The sequence below is a fragment of the Alexandromys fortis genome, unplaced genomic scaffold (genome assembly GCF_014885135.2).
Source record: "Alexandromys fortis isolate MF-2015 unplaced genomic scaffold, M_Fortis_MF-2015_v1.1 scaffold_176, whole genome shotgun sequence".
Taxonomy (NCBI): domain Eukaryota; kingdom Metazoa; phylum Chordata; class Mammalia; order Rodentia; family Cricetidae; genus Alexandromys; species Alexandromys fortis.
The window spans coordinates 683,004-689,945 of record NW_026068070.1 but is presented as its reverse complement, the minus strand read 5'-3'; the positions used below and the strand labels follow the sequence as shown (position 1 = coordinate 689,945).

General features: G+C 45.8%; 1 protein-coding gene across 4 annotated transcripts in view; it reads right to left on the bottom strand.

Annotated features, from left to right (window-relative positions):
- Nucleotides 1-6,452, bottom strand: part of Clcc1 (chloride channel CLIC like 1) — a 41,275-nt gene extending 34,823 nt beyond the window's left edge. For all 4 annotated transcript variants that reach the window (XM_050120948.1, XM_050120951.1, XM_050120950.1 and 1 more), the window contains exon 1: nucleotides 6,307-6,452. The gene's annotated coding sequence lies outside the window, so the exon portion shown is untranslated. The remainder of the gene's footprint in view (nucleotides 1-6,306) is intronic.
- Nucleotides 6,453-6,942: the final 490 nt, after the last annotated feature.

Genomic DNA, 6,942 nt, shown 5'->3' with positions numbered 1-6,942 from the left:
GGAGGGTGAGAGGAGTGGGGGGAGGGGGAGAAGAGTGGGGGGAGGGGGAGGGAAATGGGAGGCTGGAAGGAGGCAGAAACTTTTTTTTTCTTATTCTCAATAAAATAAAAAAAAAAGAAATGGGCTAAATTAATATGTGAGAATTAGCCTAGAAGAGGCTAGATAGAAATGGGCCAAGCAGTCTTTAAATGAATACAGTTTGTGTGTTGTTATTTCGGGCATAAGCTAGCAGGCGGCCGGGGTGCTGGGGATGCAGCCCTGCTGCTCTTATTTCAACAGTTTTCCACTTCAGTGTGGAGACAAGGGCTTTCCCTGAACCCGGAGCTCATCAGTTTAGTCTCTAGCCAATGAGCCGCAGCGAGCCTCTTGTCTCCAAGCCCTGACCCAGTGCTTGAGTTACAGGCATGTGCCTCTGGGCCTGGCTTTTTACATGAATTCTGTGGATGTAAACCCAGATCTTCATGCGTGAGCAGCAAGCACTTCACCCACTGAACAACTTTCCCAAGTATTTTAATCAGACCCGCCCCACTAATTTACAGAAGTCACTTATTGGGAGTGCCACAGAACACACGTGAAGGTCACAGGACAGCCTACAAGAGTTGGTTTCTCCTCCACCACGTGGGTTTTGAGATCTGAACTCAGGTCCTCCTAAACTTACCAGAAAGGGCCTTTACCAGATGAGCCATCTTGTCAACCCTTCCCCAATTTTTTTAGCAAATAATTTTAGGTTGTTGTTTTTTTAAATAAATAGTTTCAAAAGGTATGGAATTAAGACTCAAATGAGGGTCTAGTAAGAGGCCCACGGGCCAAGAGCACTTGCTGTAAGTCCAGAAGATCTGAGTTCAATTCTCAGCATCTGCATTGGGCGGCTCACAAATGCCTGTAACTTCAACTTCAGGGGATCCGAGCTACTCCTTTAGATTCTGCAGGCATCCACATACACATGCATATACACCCACATGAACATACTTGTAAAAAATAAAACGATAAAAGCCTGTCCTAAATTAGACACTTGTCTGTGCTTTCCTGATACCTTGTTCATTATTCTAGCAAAACGCAGTGAACTGGACCCTAGACTGGTCTGTCTCTCCCATCAGCAAAGGGCCTCTCAATTATGGCTACACACTGATCACCCAAAGGGCTCTCAAACGCCCACAGCTCTGGCCACTTTCCAGCATCACCAGGACTGAAGCCCAAGCAAACAGATTTGTAAAAGCACCATGGGTGATTTCAGTGTGCAGCCCAGGTAGAAAACCAGAGCACTATGTGAACACCTCTGAAAGGGAGTGTCTTACCCACACCTAAACTTCCCACTTCCCCATCCGTCTGCCCAAGGCCCAGCACCTAGCCTTGTGGCTGGCAGATCACTCAATGAATGCTAGAAAGCAAGTGCAGAGGACTCAAGCCTTAGCAAGGAGTCTAAAAGTTCAGAGAACGGAGGAAGCCCATCTGATTAGGAAACTCCAGGGAGACGTCACAGAAGAACGGCAGGGTGAGTGGAACTTTAAGTACAGGGAACCTTCTAGTAGTGCACGACAAGAAAACGCAAAGTACACACTTCAGAAATTGTGAGCCAAGGATGAATGGTGGGATAGGGGATGAAGCGCTTGGCAGTGAGGACGACCCCACCTGTGGAAAAGTGCTCCACTGTTTTAACTAAGTGTCTGCTACAAGCAAGCACCAAATTTAATAATAAACATTAAATAGTTTTCTTCTAAGATGAAAATGAGACAAGAGAAGCAGGCATGGCAGCATATTCAGTCCCAGCACTGGAGAGGCAAAGGCTGGACTACATGTGAGACCCTGGGGTAGCGGGTGCTTGCACAGATGGCTTAGAGCACTGGGTGTCTTTTGGAAGAGCCAGGTTTGAATACTAGCACCCATGTGTCAGCTCAAACCACCTGTAATTCCACATCCAAGGGATCCAACATCTTCAAGCCTCTGCAGGCACTAGACACACGTGTCACACAGACATACATGCAGGCTTACTCATGCACATACATTTTTAAAAGGAAGCATAGTAGCAAATGCCTTTAATCCCATCACTCAGGGAGAGGCAGGAAATTTGTGAATCTGAGGCCAGCCTCGTCTACAAAGTAAATTTCAGGACAGCTACACAGTGAGACCCTGTCTAAAAACAAAACAGTGGAACTGGATCCCCTATGAAGAAATTTAGACACAGACAAATTATAGTAAGACAGTGTAAAGGCACAGGCCATTTATAATCATGTACGCTCCCTCCTCTCCACTGAAACATTCTCTTCCAGACAGCCAGGCAGCCTTACAAGCGTGATGAAGCCTCTCCCCAAAAGTGGTAACAATTGCTGGGGGGAGAGGCTCTTCAGTAACACAACTTCCTCCAAGGGCCTCCTCACTGCTGGCATAGTGTACCTTGTCCTTCTATAGATGCAGCTGCCCCAGTCACCCACCCATACGCCATAAGTAACCCCAATAAATTCACTAGTCACTAAGCTAGACATGGATGGAATTGTTTTTGTCTGCCATTGCTCTCTTTATCTGGGATGAATAAAAATAGTCTTGTCAAGGAGCTGGAGAGATGGCTCAGCAGTTTAGAGCACTGGCTGCTCTTCCAAAGGTCCTGAGTTCAATTCTCAGCAAACACATGGTGGCTCACAACCATCTGTCTATAATGGGAGCTGATGCCCTCTTCTGGCATGCAGGCATAAATGCAGACTGAGCACTCATACATAAAATAAATATTTAAAAAAGTAATCTTGTCAGAAAAAGTCATACAACAAAAGCCAAAAGGCCTCTGAAGACACCATCCGGGCCACACCTTCTTCTCAGTCTCCCTGGCCTACAGAACCATCAGAAAACTGGTCTGTTACTTCAGCTGCCCAGTTTATGAGTATTGTGCCAGTCCTAGAAAACCAACACAGAATTCTTTGGACAGAAAAGATCGGAAGTCTACAATCCATAGGCTCCGTATGATGATCACAGGAATGAACCAAACACAGAAATATATTTTTATGTATGAGAATATAAAAACTAAATATTAACACCATCTCATTCTGGAGAGAGAAAAAATGTGTTTTATTTCTTAAAAAAAAAAAATAAGAAGGGGTTGGAGAGATGGCTCGGTGATTAACAGCATTGCCTGCTCTTCCAAAAGTTCTGAGTTCAATTCCCGGCAACCACGTGGGGGCCCACAACCATCTGTAATGAGGTCTGGTGCCCTCTTCTGGCCTGCAGACATACACACAGACAGACTATTGTATACATAACAAATAAATAAATAAATATTAAAAAAAATAAGAATAGAGCCTTAGAAGAACTACATGCAGAAGAATGTGGAGACTTAACTAGAGTAATACACAAGAAAGAAAAAAACAAAGCAAAGTGAAGACAGCAAGAAAAGGGATGGAGAGATGGCTCAGGGGTTAGAAACACTGGCTGCTCTTCCAGAGAACCCAGAGCTCCACTCCCAGCACTGACATAGCAGCTCAGAACTGGCTTTAAGTCCAGTTCCAGGGGCACAGCATGTACATGGTACACAGACATGCATACGGGCAAAAATGCTCATAAACATAAAATAAAGGGGAATCACTCTCTCCTTTGAAAAAGAAACCAAGAAAGGGCTTGGCAGAAACAAGCATTAGTCATATTTGGCACTTCAAAGAAATTCAGTAAAGCCTGAGAAAAGGTCAATGGATGAGTTAACCATTTACTAAAAAAGAGTAATAGGGAGACACCTAATTCTAAAGAGTTAAGAAGTAGGTGAGAGCATATAAACTGAATTGAGACTCTGAAAAGATGAGAGTTTATACAATCAAGGACATAGGAAAGGTACCCTGTACCCCTTTCATGAACACCCCATACTTCATTAATAGAAAAAAATGAGAAGGAAGACAAACTTTCCCAAATAAACAGGGAGGTGAGGGTGGAGGTAAAGGAGATTTAGAAAACATAAGCTATAGCAGGAATAATAAAAACCCAGAGACAGATATTGGGGGTTTCACCTGATGATCAGAAAAGCAAAGCAGTCACGCCACTAGAGAGGTCTTACCTCTACCAAGGCTCAGGCAAACAAAGGGCTGTTCCACCAACCTCAAACTCCATGCTCCACTGAGTTCCTGTCTCTTCCCCCTTATATTTCTCTCTCCACCCAGCCATATCACCCTGTCTTCACCTCCCTAGTGCTGGGATTAAAGGTGTGGGATCCCAAGTGCTGGGGTCACCTTTGTGTGAGCTCTGTTTCTCCTTTAGACAGATTCAATCTTGTGTAGCCCAGTGTGGCCTTGAACTCACAGAGAGCCTTCCGCCTCTGTCTCCTGAGTCCTTTAACCAAAGGGTGTGCCACCACTTCCTGGCCTGTATGGCTGCTTTGCCCTCTGATCTTCAGGCAGCATTATATATTAAAACACAAATAACAGACCACTCTACAAAGCAGAGGATATTATATAAAGGAAGGTGACTGAAAGTCTGACGCGCGTCACTCAAAGTCAGGCCACTGGTAACCGTGTCACTTTCTCCAATAATGACCAGCAGGTGCAGAGTTAACCTGACTACAGCACAGCATGATTCAAATGATGGGGGACCAGAGGGTCAGATACCACGGCAGAATGATGGGAAATCAAAAAAGAGGGGGAGGGATGTGAAGGAAAACAAAACAATCAGCTGGGAATTCAAGGCCTCCTTCCAGAGTCCTGTGGTCACTAATTTAATATAGTGGCATTTCATTTGTATTTATTTGTTTGTTTATTTTGGTTTTTTTTCGAGACAGGGTTTCTCTGTGGCTTTGGAGCCTGTCCTGGAACTAGCTCTTGTAGACCAGGCTGGCCTCGAACTCAGAGATCCACCTGCCTCTGCCTCTGCCTCCCAGGTGCTGGGATTAAAGGTGCGTGCCACCACCGCCCGGCTTCATTTGTATTTTAATAAGTCTTGCCTGAGAATCAGAAAAGCAAAACAGCCACACCTGCCAGCCTTACAGACCAGACAGTAAAGACACACACCTTTAATCCCAGTAACCACATTAGCTTGCCATAGAAACCAGGTGGTAGTGGTGCACACACTTAATCCCCAAACTAAAGAGAATTCTAAAATGGGAGAAGACAGTTCTTGGTCTCATTCTGAGATTTCCCGGAGGCAGGGTCACCATTGTCGGACTGAGATCGAGGTAAAAGCCAGTGGCTGGCTGCTTTGCTTTCCTGGTCTTCAGGTTGATCCTCAATATCTATCTGTCTCTGGGTGTTTTTCTTTTTTTCTTTTTTAATTTTGCTATCTTTTCCTGGGTTTTTATTAATAGTGTTTCACTAGAACTCTTTGAGGAAAAAAAACTACTTAGAACTTGGCGGGACAGTGGTGGCACAGGCCTTTAATGCCAGCACTGGGAAGGCAGAGGCAGGTGATCTGAGTTCCTGGCCAGACTGGTCTACAGAGCGAGTTCCAGGACAGGCTCCAAAGCTACACAGAGAGACTCTTGTTTCGAAAAACCAAAACCAAAACCAAACCAAACCAAAACTTAGAACTGATCTTGCACTTCCTCCAAAGCCGCATCTAAGCCTGCTGTGAACGTATTTTAAAAACTAAGATTCTGAGCTAGGGCCAACCTGAACTATTATATATAAAGAGGCTGGCTCAAAAAAAACAAGACACCACGAAAACATCGTATGTTGCATGAGTTTATCGAAAGAACCTGTGTTATTCTACTAGCGAGCCCTAGTCTGTTTATACCACTTTTATCACTTTTCTTTTTGGTTTTTGGAAACAGGGTTTCTCCGTGTAGAGCTGGCTGTCTGTCCTGGAACTCGCTCACTCTGTAGACCAGGCTGGCTTCGAACTCACAGAGATCCACCTGCCTTTACCTCCCGAGTGCACCACCTCACTGGGCTGAGAATTTTTATTTCTAATGTGTGCCCAGACGATGCGGCGAATCGCTTGTCTGGGCACACATCACAAATACTTCAGTGCCACGGAGAAAACCTGGCTTGTGTTCGAGGCCAGTCATAAACACACAGGCTTACGGCATCTCCTAACTTCATAGGCTCAAATTAGATTTACACCATTAACTACAACGAATATACTTGTTTCCTGGCCGCCAGTATTTTGTTGCAGGTTCTGCCTCGTTTTCAGAAATAACAAGATCCAAGAGTGCTCTTCCCTAGGCCGCTCAGCATTCACAGGGCAACGGAAGGTGAGGCAGGGGGATGACTGGCGGGCGCTATCTGCCCGCCTAACGCGGGGCAGGGGCTCGCCACAGGCCCAGGCCCTGCCGCCGCACCGCACCGCACCACCTCCCACGCAGCCCCGTGGGTCACCCCGACACGCCTGAGCGCACCCACTCACTTTGAGGGCGTCCCGCCTGCCTCCCCACAGCGACCGCTGCCAGCCTGGACTCGGAAGAGGGCGACACGCCAGACCTCAGACGCCGTGCGCTCGCGCCCAGCTCCCGCACCGACTCATCGACTCGCTCGGCCCGCGGCTGTGCGGCCTTCCCGCGCGCGCCGCTGATTGGTTGAGCCTAGGGGCGGGGCCGAGCCTCGCTCCTTTGCTCCGAAGTCAGGGCTTTTCAACCAATAATTCAGTCCGGGGGAATTTGACCTTAGGGTCCCAAGTGCGTTAAAGAAATACGAAATATATTTTCTTACTGTTAGCTTGTTTTTATATGTTCGACTGTATAGTGTTTGCAATAAAACAAAATCTACTTCGAGGATGATTTTCTTTCCTTTTTTTTTTTTTTTTTTTTTTTTTNTCTTATCAAAAGCAGTCTACTGATTCAATGCAATGCCCATCAAAATCCCAGCAAAGTTCTTCACAGATCTCAAAAGAATGGTACTCAACTGCTATTCATCTTTAAGAAATCTTTCTATGTAGCCAAGGTTGACCTGGAACTACTACTGATCAACCTCCTTTATGCTGGGATGTGCCACCATGACAAGCTCATCTTTCTATCTTTCTTTTTTCTTTCATCCTTCCTTCCTT